Source organism: Sturnira hondurensis, unplaced genomic scaffold (assembly GCF_014824575.4).
Source record: "Sturnira hondurensis isolate 20B ecotype Veracruz unplaced genomic scaffold, ASM1482457v3 Scaffold0008196, whole genome shotgun sequence".
Taxonomy (NCBI): domain Eukaryota; kingdom Metazoa; phylum Chordata; class Mammalia; order Chiroptera; family Phyllostomidae; genus Sturnira; species Sturnira hondurensis.
In genome coordinates, this window is record NW_028080827.1 from 21,281,679 (window position 1) to 21,295,614 (window position 13,936).

Here is a 13,936-nt window from a genome sequence, read left to right on the forward strand (position 1 = left end):
TCTGCTCAAATTCTAAAAGGGTGGAGTGGAGGCTGGACCTAAGAGAGGCAGATTTCTTTCAGCTTTTCACATAATACTGTTTTCTATGTCCCTTGTGAATGTACAGTGGCCAGGAGGTAGCTCTTCCCAGGGTATGAGCAGAGTGGGACAGCAATAGGGATGGGTGCCGAACAGGGATAGATGTGTTTGTGTTTGGTTGTACTTGTCTGAACTAATAGGTCGGAATCAGGCAGCAGATGGTAAGACCTGAGTAAGGAATTAGTTGGTTCTGTTCCGCTGCTGATTGGCAAAGATCAGCCACAGATGGTGAGAGTGAGACTAGGAGCAGAATCGACTCTTGGGATCAAGCAAGTGCCAAAGCCTCCTGCTGAGATTATCTGCAGCACCACTGAGAGATGTGCAGAATCCGTGGGAGGAGTTCTAGGCTTGGATCTCAAAAACAGAAACCATGACGGTTCTGGCTTTTATTGCGGGGTGTGAGGGAAGGAGCACTTGGTACCAGATGGAGAGGTTACAAGAACAGAGTGTGACTGTCAGACCACAGAGTGAAGCATCGCACCATAAAGACAGATGGTGAGAGGGGTTGCCCCCGTCTGTGGTGGCTTACTGCCTTTTTGGTACTTATCCTGCCTGTGTACCCTTCACATAGGGCCTCTTCAAGAGCTTCTACTTCCAAAGCATTTTAATTTAGAAGTCAAATGTAAGTGTTCCAAACTTTAGTCCAGGCTGAGCACTTTATAGCTTTTCTTTTTTCCCCACATTTAGAGACACCTGGGTTTCTGATACACTAGTAAGGAATCATAGAATGGTATAATTTATGAACTAAGGCAAAAGAAGATGCCATATAAAGGCAAAGTATAGTGAAGAATAAGTTTTCTTTCCAGTACATTACTGCCATTAAGATACCAGTGCAAGAGAAGAGAAGGGGGGAAACATAGAAAACACAGAGATTTATTTATACTTCAAAATACAGATCAATTATGCAAGTCATTGCCCTACCAAAGAAATTCAATATTTCTCCTGGTACCACCTATAGATGCAGGTGGGAGAGGCCCGCCTTTAAGGGGCTCTGCCCTTGCCCCTCTCCAGCTGCACTCCTACCTACTAAACGAAAGACCATCAAATGGAAAATAATGTGCCTGTCCAGAGCTGACTTGACACATTTAGACCTTCCTCCAGGTACCCAGAAGCTAGAATATTTTGCTTAAATGGCCCTGAGCCTGCAGCCAGGACCCATATGGGCCTCTTCCCTAGATCCTGAAATATTTCTCCTGGACCTGGGGAACAGCCAAGAAATGATAGCTTTATAGAGGGAAATGTGGGGAACAAAGTTTGGACATGTGGATTGGAGTGCCCAGGGAACGTGGAGTACCTTGCAGTGTGGGCCGAACTGGCTGTGGGAAGCAAAAAGGGCAAGGCTGCTCTTTGTGGGGACCAGCTCTCCCTGTTCCAGCAGGGACGCTGAGAAGTCCCCGAATTCTAAGTGCAACCCTGGTCTTCCAATTTTTTTAATTTCATATATTGTTGCCTTGTTTTATAGCTTTTACATATTTAGACATTCGACATGTGGGCCTCCACATGTAGCATTTTTGTGGGTTCTGCAAACATTGTGGTTGGTTCTGGTTCCTCATTTAATACACAAGCAAGTTGAATTATCTGGCTTGGTTTTTTAAGGCCTTCTATTATTGGCTCCTCTCTAATATTTCCTCCCACTGCTCTTCTGTAGGAATCTCCCATGCACCAAACTGGTTTACCCATCACCAGGCTCTGCCCACATCATTTTCTCTGTGTTCAGGTTCACACTATTTTTCTGAAAGGCCTCCATTTCTGTCCTGCATTTGGGGAGACCAAGCTACTGTTTTAAGACCCATCCTCATAGTCTTGTTTCCTCCCTCTGGATTCTTCTAGTAGCTTTTGTTTGAGCCACTTATTGGCACTCAAAGTGTACAATGGTGTGAAGTCATTTTTCTTATTATGCACAGTGTGTGGCTATAAGATAAGGAGACATCAACATGCAACAGTTTTCAAACCAGGAAAGAAGATTTTTTTTTAAAGTCAGAAGAATAGCTAGAGAATTAGGAGACTATGGTTAGTTACGTACCAAAGGAGGTGATGGTCAGCATTGTCTAAAGGCTGCAGAGAGGTCATTGGGAAAGATGTCCCCAAATAGGACATTTGTCCACTAGGAAAGAGGTCTTTTGTGATTATTGAGAGAACAGCAGGTTGTGTGGGCAAAGGCAACATTGTAATGGGGAAAAACAGAGGTGAGAAAGTAGAGATAGCAAATATACTTTAATGTTCCTCAAAAAGTATGATTCTGAGAAGAAAGAAAAGGAGCTAGAGTAGCTTGAGAGGTGGTTTTGTTCTGTTGAAAAGATGGAGGAGATTGAGTGTTTGTGGAAGAAAAGTGCTAGCTTAGAGGGGGGATACTGATGAGGAAAGAAAAGGCAGTTGATTAGACAAAATTTGGGAATGGCTGAGATCCAGTGCACAGGTGCTGGGGTTAACCTTGATGAGCAGAAAGGCACTTCTTGTTGCTGTAGAGTAAGGCAATGAGGAGGGGACAGTGAAAGAAGGCTACAGGACAGGTATGACCATGAAGAGACTGGATTTAAGGGCGTGACTCTCCGTGTAGAGGAAAAGCTAGGAGAGCCAGAATTGTAGGGGGTGGGTCAGATTTCATATATTTAAATATCACGTTATTCATTCATTCCTTTCACATTTACTCAGTGTCCTGTGTGTGCCAGACACTGGGGTCTACAGAGACACGACTTTTCATGTCATCTGCTGTATCGGCGACAGTAAGATTTACTTTTTACTTTTCTAGATGGCTTTAAGTAGAAATAAATGCACGAACCAGAAAAGGGTACTTTGTCAGACCAGATGTCCTGAATTGAGGTTTAGAAAACATGGGCATCTGAACAACGGCACCATGTTTGAGGTGGAGAGGGAGGAGAGCCCGAGATGGAGGAATGGTAGTTTAGACAGCGTAACCAAAGAGGGTGGTGCGTCTTCCACTAGGAAGATGCGAACCTTGTCCGCATTTCAGGCAGAGCTGTAACCAAGGGTAACAGAGTCTGCCTACACAGGTGTGAAGACCAGCTTCTTCCCTAAACCAGGTGTATCAGCAAAGGCTGTGCAGATCCGGATACAAGCCAAACTCGCTATCAAAGTTACTTTCCCCCCGAACGTCCACCGCCTCTACATAAGCACGGTATTACCTTTGCCCCTACTTCACTGATGAGGGGCGGAGAAGGGAAGGAAGCGGTGGGCGGTGCGAATAGCTTTTCTATTTTACAATTGGTCCTAATTGGGCCGGAGTCGCACCTCCTACGCCGCCGCGGACTGGCTCTGGGCGCTGTCACTCGAGCTGCCGCTACCTCCCCTCGTCTAGGCCCCGCCCCTAGCCGTGGCAGGGATCTCGCGGGAAGAGCTGTGGGCAAGGCTGTGGCTGGGGTTCTTGCTGGCGCTGGGAGCGGGAGGGCTCTCCTCACACAAGCGCTTCCTCGCGGAGAGGTGGGAGCTGCGGCAGCCGCAGGCCTGAGCCCCGCTTCTCTGTCACCTCCTCTTCCTCAGGGCTTCCTTGTCCGCTGGCCCTCCGACGCTGCCCAGGTAAGACAGCCCGGCGCGCGTCTCTGCCGAAGAGTGGATACTCGGAGCAGCTGGGGCAGCGGGCTCCCGACGGGGGCGGCTCCGGGGGCGGCTCCCGGGGCAGCGTGGCGCTGCCTGGTGGGCGCAAGGCTTTGGCTGGGTTCGGCAGTGCGGAGGGTGAGGAGGCGGTGAAGTGAGATCGGGTGCAGGCGCCTAAGGGTGGGTGTAGAGGGTGCCAGGGCTCCTCGGGGTGAGGGGGCAGTTCGTTGAGGGTCCTAGGGCTCTTCTGGCTTGGGGTGGAAGTGGGTGGTGGCAGAAAGGGTGCCGGGTCTTTGGGATCGAGAGAGATTTATCAGGGTCCTGAGGTTCCTTGAGGTGTTGTAGTGGGGTTCCGGGACAAGGGGTTCCTTTATCGGGGTCTTAGGCTCTTTGGGGGCATAAGATTCAGTTTAGCAAGGTGCTGCGTCTCTGAAGGGGCAGATCATGGGGTCTGGAGGGGTCCTTAGAGCGGGAGCGGGTGTCTGTTTCTCATTCCGGGGAGGAAGAAGCAGTTTATTAGGGTTCCGGGGAAAGGGGTCTGTGTATCTGGGTCCCCGGACTGGAGTGCGATGTCTCTGCGTCCTGCAGGGACCGGGCCGCCTTGGTGTGCTGCTGGGGGCGGAAGGGTGTACCTCAGAGATCAACGTCTTTACCCGGGTTTTTGCTTTGCCCAGAGGGGGGCAGTACCTTGGCATGGTCTCGAGTCTTTTCGGGGGCGAAAGGGCGAGTTAGGCGGGTCCCCGGGTGATCTTGAATGGAGGGTGCGGCTCATCAGGTGCTGGGGTGACTCTCAGCAAGAGGGGGCTTTAAGTCGCATCCTGAGTCGGCCGGGTGGACGGTCTGTGGCATCCTGGAACAGGTCTTTCTTTCCAGATGAGCATGTACTCAATGCTTAGTTGAAGGGTTGATCGGTTTTATTGCCTAGTTGGAGAAATAGTGGGTTTGTTTTTGCAGTTTTCTTTTCTCTGTCCCAGGATCCCTTTGGGGTGTGCTGGTCTCACTGCTCAGGGAACATGAGCGGCAGCATTCTAGGTGGGGGTGTAGACTGTAGGTTCTTTAGGAGGTAAGTGTCCTCAGGTTGTGGAAGCCGCTAAGGATGGGGAAGAACGAAGAACGTGTACTTTTGGTGGTTTGGGCTTCCTTTCCTTAGGTGGTCTGCTTTGCTGATACTGCATTATTAGATTTGTACTGAAGTCTTGCATGAATATTAGGCAGAGGCAGGTCGTGCTGGGAGGTGTGTTCTGGATCTTCTCTTTTGAAAAGCATATGTGGAGAGGCATAACTTCAAGTTTAGCCTCCAAGTAACATACTAGAATTTGAAGTCCCTCAGCTAGAATTCTGCAACAGCATCGTTTGAGACTGACAGCTCTTGTAGAGAGCCTCGCTCACCAGCTTGATTGTAAAGGTACAGCTACTGGTGAAACTTACGCAGAGTTCTTGGTAACTAGTCCAGATTAGGGTGGAATTAAAGTAAAATGATCTGTATATATGTGTATAAGGTTTAATAAAAATCTATAGGTCAGAAAGTTTGAACATTTGCCTGGCTTTTTATGATAGAGGCCTGTAAATGAAGTTTAATGTGGCAGGCAGTGGATCCTGTACAAATAGTAATTCTGTAATTTTAGGTAAATAGACAAATTCGAGTATTTCAAAGCAAAGAATTTTGCCTGCCTTAGTCTTTTTCTTTTCGTCTTAGGTCCAGAAATGCTAAGGATAATGTACTTAATCCTCAAATCTTGCAATCATTTAAAAAACCAGTGGAATCCTACACAGCAATATTTAACTTTTTGCAGAGATTAGATTGCTTGTTTGTTATAATTCAAACCAAAATACCTGATTGACTTTTATAACTATTAAAAACTGATCAGCTGAGCAGATATTTGTATGGAACTATGCGCCCCCCAAATTTAAGCAGACTTCCCCCCTCACTTTTGAAAGACAAATGAGATATTAAGCAGATTTCAGTAACTTTTTTAAAAAACAGCTTTTCTTATTTCCAAGTAAACATAGTTATCAGTCAACAAGTATTTGATTATCTCGTAGGTGTCGAGCACTGGAGGTGCAATGATTCCGGCTCTCATGTAACCTACATGAACAGAGGGAAAGACAACAAATAAATACATACATAAAATAATCGAGATGCCGATAAAGAAGAAATAAACAGTGTGCTTGAGGTTTAGCTCACACTCCTGAATGATAATACAATTGATGCCTATTGTGGTAACTAGAAACCAAGTGAGATAACGGTTTACCTTCTGAATTATTAAAGAAATATTAAATTATGAGAAGTAGAGTTTAGGTGTTAAATATGTATTGTCTCCGAGGATTAGTACCTTTTATTATGTAAGCATAAAAAGTCTGAAAGGACACACATCAAATTTATTGGAGTTGGGTTTTTTTTTCAAGAGAAAATTGCAAAGGCACAAGACAGCTGTTAATTTTATGTTTTTATATTTTTAAAATCTATTTCAGTGAGCAGACATTACACTTAAGTGTAAATTGGAGAAGTCAAAAATTTAAAACATTTGGTCACTGTGCAAATTTGTGAAAAGTACAGTATTTATCAGGCTTTGTGTGTGTTGCCACTTATACTTGTGTGTACCAGTGGAGGAAACGCACATATTTAGGATCCCAGAGTTATAGCAGTGGGGCGGGAAGCACGACAAAAATAAGAAAAAGACTGGGACCTAAGTAAAATGTTAAAACATGTTCAAAGCATTGGAAATTTAATTACATAAAGGTAAATTAACCTTAGACCTTTCCTCTTTCAAATTTAATTGTGTCCTTAGTTTGACAAAGGAAGTTTTTAGACTCCCTACAGAAGGGTAGGGTGTGGTTTTATGGCAGAGAGGGAGGTGTTGTTATTGTAGCACCGACGTCAGGGAGAGTTCGTTTTATGAAACACATGCAGATCTAATATGTTTTTCTTGTGAGGCGTGTGAAACATAAAAATAGTTTTATTGTTCAGTATTACACTACTGGAAATTACAATACCAGAGTGTCTTTTGGATTATCATTCAACATTCTAGAATTATAAATATGATATACTAAGGCAGTTTCTAGAAAGGAAATCATAAGACATGAATTCTGTTCTTCACTGTGCAACTAGCCATATGACCATAAGTAATTCCTTAGTCTCTCAGGGCCTCAGTTTCTGCATGTGTAAAATTAAAGCAAAAGAAGTCTGTGTAATTAATATAAATTCCAACTCCAAGGATTCTGTTGCACTGGTTTTTATGTTGTAGATCTGCAGTATTATATGTACAAAAAGAGACACATGCCGTAAGAGTAGCTAGTTCTCAGGATGCAACTAGTAGCATATAATTTTTACATATCATACCTAATTTTGGAAGCCTCTTCATTTTTAAAATATATAGGAAATACTTAATTCCAGAATATACGTTCATAAGGATAAGTGATGTTCTTTTGATAATTTAGCTTTATCTGTTAAAGCATTGTTGTTTTTATTTCTGATTCCTGGTTCTGTAGTACAATATCTATATGATAATGTAATGTCTTTATATAAGTCTGGTTGCAGAATGAGGTCTCTAGTGGTTGAGCCCCTTTAATCCATCCTTCACATTACTGCCAAGTTGATTTTTCTAAAATGCAAATCTGTCCAGTGCCTCTTTCATAAAACCTATGCTTCTTACTTACCTACAGTATTTAGTCCAAACTATTTATCATTACAAGGCCCTTCATCATCTGACTCATCCCTTGCCACCCTCCCTCCAGCCCCTCACCCCCTCATAAACCTTGAGCTCTAACTGTACTAATAAAATCAGTTCTCTTAAAGAGCCATACTGTTTCCTGATTTGGAGTCTTTTCATGTTTCCCTCCCAGCTGCTTAGAATGTTTTTCTTTCTCCTGCCTTGATGACAAGGGCTACTGATTTTATCAGATACAACTTAAGCACTATTAGCTTTTTAAGTCTTCTGTGTCCTCTGGTCCTCCCTCTTCCCACTCCACTAGGTTATTCGCTCTGTATGTCTTGTTCATTCATTCTCTTATGTTTCTTAGTCTGCAGTAATTGTTTTGTCTGTCTCCTCCTGGACTGAAAGGCAGGTTTATATTTGTCTTGTTACTTTTTATTTTTTTAAAGATTTTATGTATTTACTTCAGAGAGGAGGAGGGAGAAAGAGAGGGAGAGAAACATCAGTGTGTGGTTGCCACTTGCTCATCTCAACTGGGGACCTGGCCTGCAACCCAGGCATCTGCCCTGACTCAGAATCAAACAAGCAACCCTTTGGTTCACAAACCCACTGAACCACAGCAGCCAGGGCTGTCTTATTACTTTTTATATCTCTGTTTCTTATTTTATACTGTTAGCGCTCATTACATGTTCGGAACTCACAATGTCAAGGCTAATGTCTTCATAATATCTGAAATGAGTTAAGTCCAGATCTCAATCTTGTCCTGTTTTTATAAAATTTGGGTCTTTCTGAATTATTTTATTCTCTTGCCTCAGTGACCTCAAACTGATAGCGGATCTGTAGTTTTTATCCTCATTTTAAGATGTGAGACTCCCCAGCACTATAGAAGTTAAGAGTACGTTGTTTAACTTGCAGAAAAGTCTTATAGAATTTTGAGGTAACTCCTAATCTCTATATCTCAAATTGCTAAGAGAATTATAACTAGTTTGGGTATTTCAGATCTTGGATATCCAATATTTGATAGATATTTTGCCTTGCCTGGTTTCTCCCTGGGAAATTATTGTTGCCAATGTGTGTTGGTTTTTATATTCCCTTAATAATTGCTTTACATACGTTGCCTTTAGGGTTTAAAAGAAGTTCTGTAGATTAAATAAGTTACTCAGGGTCACTATCTACTAAGAATCTAGATCTGTCTTACTTCAGAGTCTATAATTTTTCAAGTTAACTATACTGCTTCCTGAATATGACTGCTTATTTAGAGTTTTTAAAATTATTAATAGATACTTTACTCATTTTGTAAATTGGAGAAGGAGGTTGTAAGGTTTATTCATTCAGATTTTTCATAAAAAACTAAATTAGAGAATTTGAAGACTTTAGAGGCTATTTAATCCAGCTCCCTGGTTTAGCATATAAGGGGACTAACATAGGTGATAGAAATGGAATGACTGGCTCAGAATCACAGAGCCAGTTGGTTAAGAGTTATTCGTTGTGAACCTTAGGATTCTAAAACCATTATTTGAAAGGAATACCAGATGCCAGATTCCCACTGCTCCTCCCCACCCTCCTGCCCCCTGCAGGAAAAAAAGCTTAGCGTGGCCTTTAGAAAAGTGATGTTGAGGATTTCAGAGTCTTAAGAACATGGCTCAGAGATAATCCTGACTTTGGATCATGACACATGGAGACACCTCAGTACCTTTACTCATGTATTAGGTTGGCCAAAATGTCCATTACATTTTTTCCCATATGATGGCTTAGTAGTATTTATTGTCTTTAACTTCATTCAAAACAATTTTGTTAGATTGTTTTGTGACAGTTGTCATATCAGCGTGCATTAAAAAAAAATTATCAGCCCTGACTAGTGTGGCTAAGTGGACTGTCTGGGAAGGTCCCCTGTAGGGGGCCTGTGAGAGACAACCACACATTGATAGTTCTCTCTCTCTCTTTCTCCTTCCCTTCCCCTCTCTCTAAAAATAAATAAATAAAATCTTTTAAAATTTTTATCAAAATTAGTGAATTTTTATGCAGTCATTTTAATATTGAAGATAGATGGAACCTAATCAACAAAACAAACAAGCAAGCAAAGTATAACCAGAAACATTGAAATAAAGAACAAACTGACAGTAACGAGAGGGGAGAAGGAAGAGGGATAATGGAGGGAAAAAAGGGGAAGGTCCGTCAAGGAACACGTGTAGAGAACACATGGACAAAGCCAAAGGGGATAGGTTTGAGGGTGGGAGGTGGGGATGGGTGGGGCTGGGGGCTGTGGTGGGGTAAAAATGGAGACAACTATACTTCAACAATTTTAAAAGAGAAGAAAATACATAACAGTTTTGGTGTATTATTCTTTATTGTTTCAAGAAAGCTAAAAATGCAACTGAAACCCAAAAACAATTTGTGCAGTTTATGGAGAAGGTGCTGTGACTGATTGAATGTGTCAGAATTGGTTTGTGAAGTTTCTTGGTACTATTGACATTTTGACCAAATAATTCTTTGCCATGAGCCTGTCTTATGCATTGGAAGATATTTAGCAGCACCACTGGCGTCTACCCACTAGAAGCCAGTAGCAGGAGACAGCTGGCCCACTCAAAATATCCAGATCAATAAAGTTATTGGTGAAAATGAAAAAAATGTCTTTTACAGAAAAAGAGTAACAGACTTTTTGGCCAACCCGGTAGTTCCCTAGTCTTGGTTTCATTCCTTCCTCTTTTTTATTTTTAAAGTTTACTAATCTTGTGCCTGATGTTATTATTAGCATTGGCCTTTACTGGTAACCATTTGAGTGCCAACTATGAGCCAAACACTAGGGATACAAAAAAGCATAAAATCTAGTCACTGCTTTGGAGAGGCTTGGTTCGTTTCGGAGTAGGAGGCAGTATACACAAGGGTTGGCCAAGGTAGGTTTACAATTGTGAGTATGCAAAACACAGTTCATTCTGGTATTATTAATTAATTAATTATTGTATTATGTGAACAACTGTAAACCTACTTTTGCCCACTCGTGTATTTAATTACAAGATAGTATATAAAAATGCCATGAATAATACAGCTCCAGAAGCAGAGAAGATTAAATAAGTATGGAGTGGCTAGTGGTTATAGAAGTTTCTGTGTATAAAAGGTTTATCTTAAGTTAGTGTTTTTTGTTAAGATTTTATTTATGTATTTTTAGAGAGAGGAGAAGAGAGGGAGAGGAACATCAGTGTATGAAAGATACGCATTGCCTCTCCCATGCTCCCAGCTGGGGACCTGGCCTACAACGCAGGCATGTGCCCCGACTGGGAATTGAACCCATGATCTTTTTCACAGGCTGGCACTCATTCCACTGGGCCACACCAGCCAGGAATTAAGTTAGTCTTTAAATGAAGAGTTGGCGTCACCACTCCAACTGAAAAAAGGAAGATTTGGGGAAAATTCGAGCCTCTTTTTTTTTAACCTTACCCATGCTCACTCCTCTTCATTCACAGTGGCCACCTTGTTTTTTCAGAAGGCCTAAAACATGTTCTTACAGATATCCGTATGTCCCCCTCCCTACTTCCTTCAGGTCTTTTTTTGTTGTGTGTGTTTTTTTTTAATCCTCACCCAAGGATATGTTTTATTGATTTTAGAGAGAGGAGAAGGGAGAGACACATTGATGTGAGAGAGAAACATTGATGGGTTGCATCCTAGTACAAATCCTGACTAAGAGTCAAACCCTCAACCTAAGTATGTGCCCTGATCAAGAATTGAACCTGCAGCTTTTTGTGTGTACTGGTTAATACTCCAACCAGCCAAGCTGCTTGGCCAGGGCCTCCTTCAGGTCTTAATGGAAATATCACCCCTTCTGCGAGGCCTTTACTTGCTACCTTATTTAACACTATAATATCCCTCCACACATCTCTTCATATTCCTCTTCCCTGCTTGGTTTCTTTTTTGTGCCTTTTTGCTGTCCAGCATACTCTGTATTTTAATTGTCTTTTTATCCCTATTATAATTTAAGAGATTATAATTTAATCCATGAGAGCAAGGGTTTTTCACTCATTTTATTCAATGCTATATACCCAGCACCCAGAACAGTACCTGTTACAAAGTAGGTGCTCAGATTTTTGTTGAATGAATTGGACAATTGAACTTTAAAACAGAAATGTGGAGATCATTTGACCTAACTACCTGCCTTCCCTTCCTTCCCTCCCTTCTGGCTGGTACAGAGGAGGTGGAGGAACTTTTTCTTCCATGTTTTTCTAAAAAATCTTATAGGACTTTTAAAAAGGTTTATGTAGAAGTCATGAAAAACTCCGTGAATCTCTACATATGTAAACATGTAATCACCAACCAGTTCAAGATATAGAATACTTGTAGGACCTTAGAAGCCTTTCTCATACTCTCTCCTACTTCCCGAAGGTAACCACTATTCAGATCTCCATCACAATAGATTAGTTTTGCTTATTCCTGAACTTCATATAAATGGAATCAAATCATCCTTTTATATATCTGGTTTTTATTGTTCAACCTTACGTCTATGAGATTCATGTTTTTAGAGTTGGCACTAGTTTATTATTTTTTATTGTCTAGTATTCCATTTTGTGAATAAATATTTATTTATTCTACTGTTGATAAACATTGGTCCATTTTCCAGTTTTTAGCTCTTAGGAGCAAAGTTGCTATGAACAATTTTATACATGTTATTTTAGTGAGCATAAGGTTAATTTCTTGGCTAAATAACTAGGAAATAGCCTCATCTCTTTCTAGATAGATAGACATAATTCTTAATCTCACATTGTTCTTAGCATATACTAGATGGTTATTAAATGGCTGAAGATAAATTATTAATTAATCATGTACTGTGAGATTATCTCAAATTTATTAAAAATACTGGAGAATAGTTCTTACACATTTCTATTTACTCTTGCTTAACCTCTAAAAAAAACCATATTCTTGCCCTGGCTGGTGTAGCTCAGTGGACTGAGCTTGGCTGAGATCCAAAGGGTCGCCAGTTTGATTCCCAGTCAGGGCATATGCCTGGTTTGCAGGCCAGGTCCCTAGTGGGGGCCACATGAGAAGCAACCACACATTAATGTTTCTTTTCCTCTCTTTCTCCTTCCCTTCTCCCCTCTCTAAAAATAAATAAATAAAATAAAAAAATAAAACCCATATTCTTTTTTTATGGAAGTCTTCTGATTATTTAAGCAGAAGGTATCACTTATAAGAAAGCTTTATTTTTTTTAAATATATTTTATTGATTATACCATTACAGTTGTTCTGTTCCCCACCTTCATTCCCCTCCACCCGCAAGCTCCCTCCCCCATCATTCTCCCCCCCCCCCTTAGTTTACAACCACATGTNTTTGCTGGATAAAGCAATCTTGGCTGTAGGTCCTTGCCTTTCATGACTTGGAATACTTCTTTCCAGCCCCTTCTTTCCTGTAAGGTCTCTTTTGAGAAATCTGCTGACATTCTGATGGGGAACTCCTTTGTAGGTGACTGTCCCCTTATCTCTTGCTGCTTCTAGGATTCTCAACTTCATTTTAATCTTGGCTAATGTAATTATGATGTGCCTTTGTGTGTTCCTTCTTGGGTCCAACTTCTTTGGCACTCTCTGAGCTTCCTGGATTTCCTGGAAGTCTATTTCCTTTGCCAGACTAGGGAAATTCTCCTTTATTATTTGTTCAAATAAGTTTTCCACTCATGGCTGTTCCTTTTCCCCTTCTGGTACCCCTATAATTTGGATGTTGGAACGTTTAAAGATGTCCTGGAGGTTCCTGAGCCTCTCTTCATTTTTTTGAATTCTTGTTTCTTCATTCTTTTCTGTTTGGATGTTTCCTTCTTCCTTCTGGTCCACTCCATTGATTTGAGTCCCAGTTTCTTTTCCATCACTATTGGTTTCCTGTGCATTTCCCTTCATTTCAATTAGTTTAGCCTTCATATGTTCCTCTAATTTGTGACTGTAATCAACCAGTTCTGTGAGCATCCTGATCACCAGTATTTTGAACTGTGCATCTGAGAGGTTCACTATTTCTTTTTCACTTAGAGTTATTGGCTCTGGGGCTTTGAGTTCTTCTTGAGCCATGTTTTGGACTGTTCGTGCCTGTTATGTATGAGGAGCAGAGCCCTAGGTGTTCACCAGGGCGGGGCCACTCAGTGGCTGGGTTGTGCTGCTATATGTGGGGGCGGGGTCAAAGGAAAGCAATGGCGGTCCCCTCTGCTGCCTCCTGTCCCCGGGGCCGCGCAGTCCGTCCCACTGCACGCAAATGTGTGACCACGGTCAGCCCGCCGCCTTGTGCACTCACTGGGTTTGCCCGCTGGGACCTGCGTTTGGTCCATCTCACTGCTCATTCCTCTGCTGGTTTATCTGCGTTTGAATGTGTGACCTCGGTCAGCCTGCCCCGCCCCCTCACTGGGTCCGTGCTGCTACCCCGGCTGCCTGCCCGGCTGCCTGGTCTGGGTCGGGGGATCTTTCCTGCCTGACCCTGCTCCGCTGCTGGCTCTGCCCCTCTTACTGGTCCCGGTTGAACGGTTCGTTGTTAGACATCCGTATACTTCAATTTTCTGTTCTTTGGCTGCATTTTTGTTTATTAAACCTTTGTTGTATTCAAACTTGGTTGTGGGAGAAGGCACAGTGTTTCCACCTATGCCTCCATCTTGGCGGAAGTCCTAAAACCCATATTCTTTATTACTTGCTCT

At 42.2% G+C, this 13,936-nt stretch overlaps 1 protein-coding gene across 2 annotated transcripts in view; it reads left to right on the top strand.

Moving 5' to 3' along the window:
- The first annotated feature begins 3,405 nt into the window (after window positions 1-3,405).
- GLCE (glucuronic acid epimerase) overlaps window positions 3,406-13,936 on the top strand; it is a 109,132-nt gene continuing 98,601 nt past the window's right edge. For both annotated transcript variants that reach the window (XM_037054233.1, XM_037054234.1), the window contains exon 1: window positions 3,406-3,612. The gene's annotated coding sequence lies outside the window, so the exon portion shown is untranslated. The remainder of the gene's footprint in view (window positions 3,613-13,936) is intronic.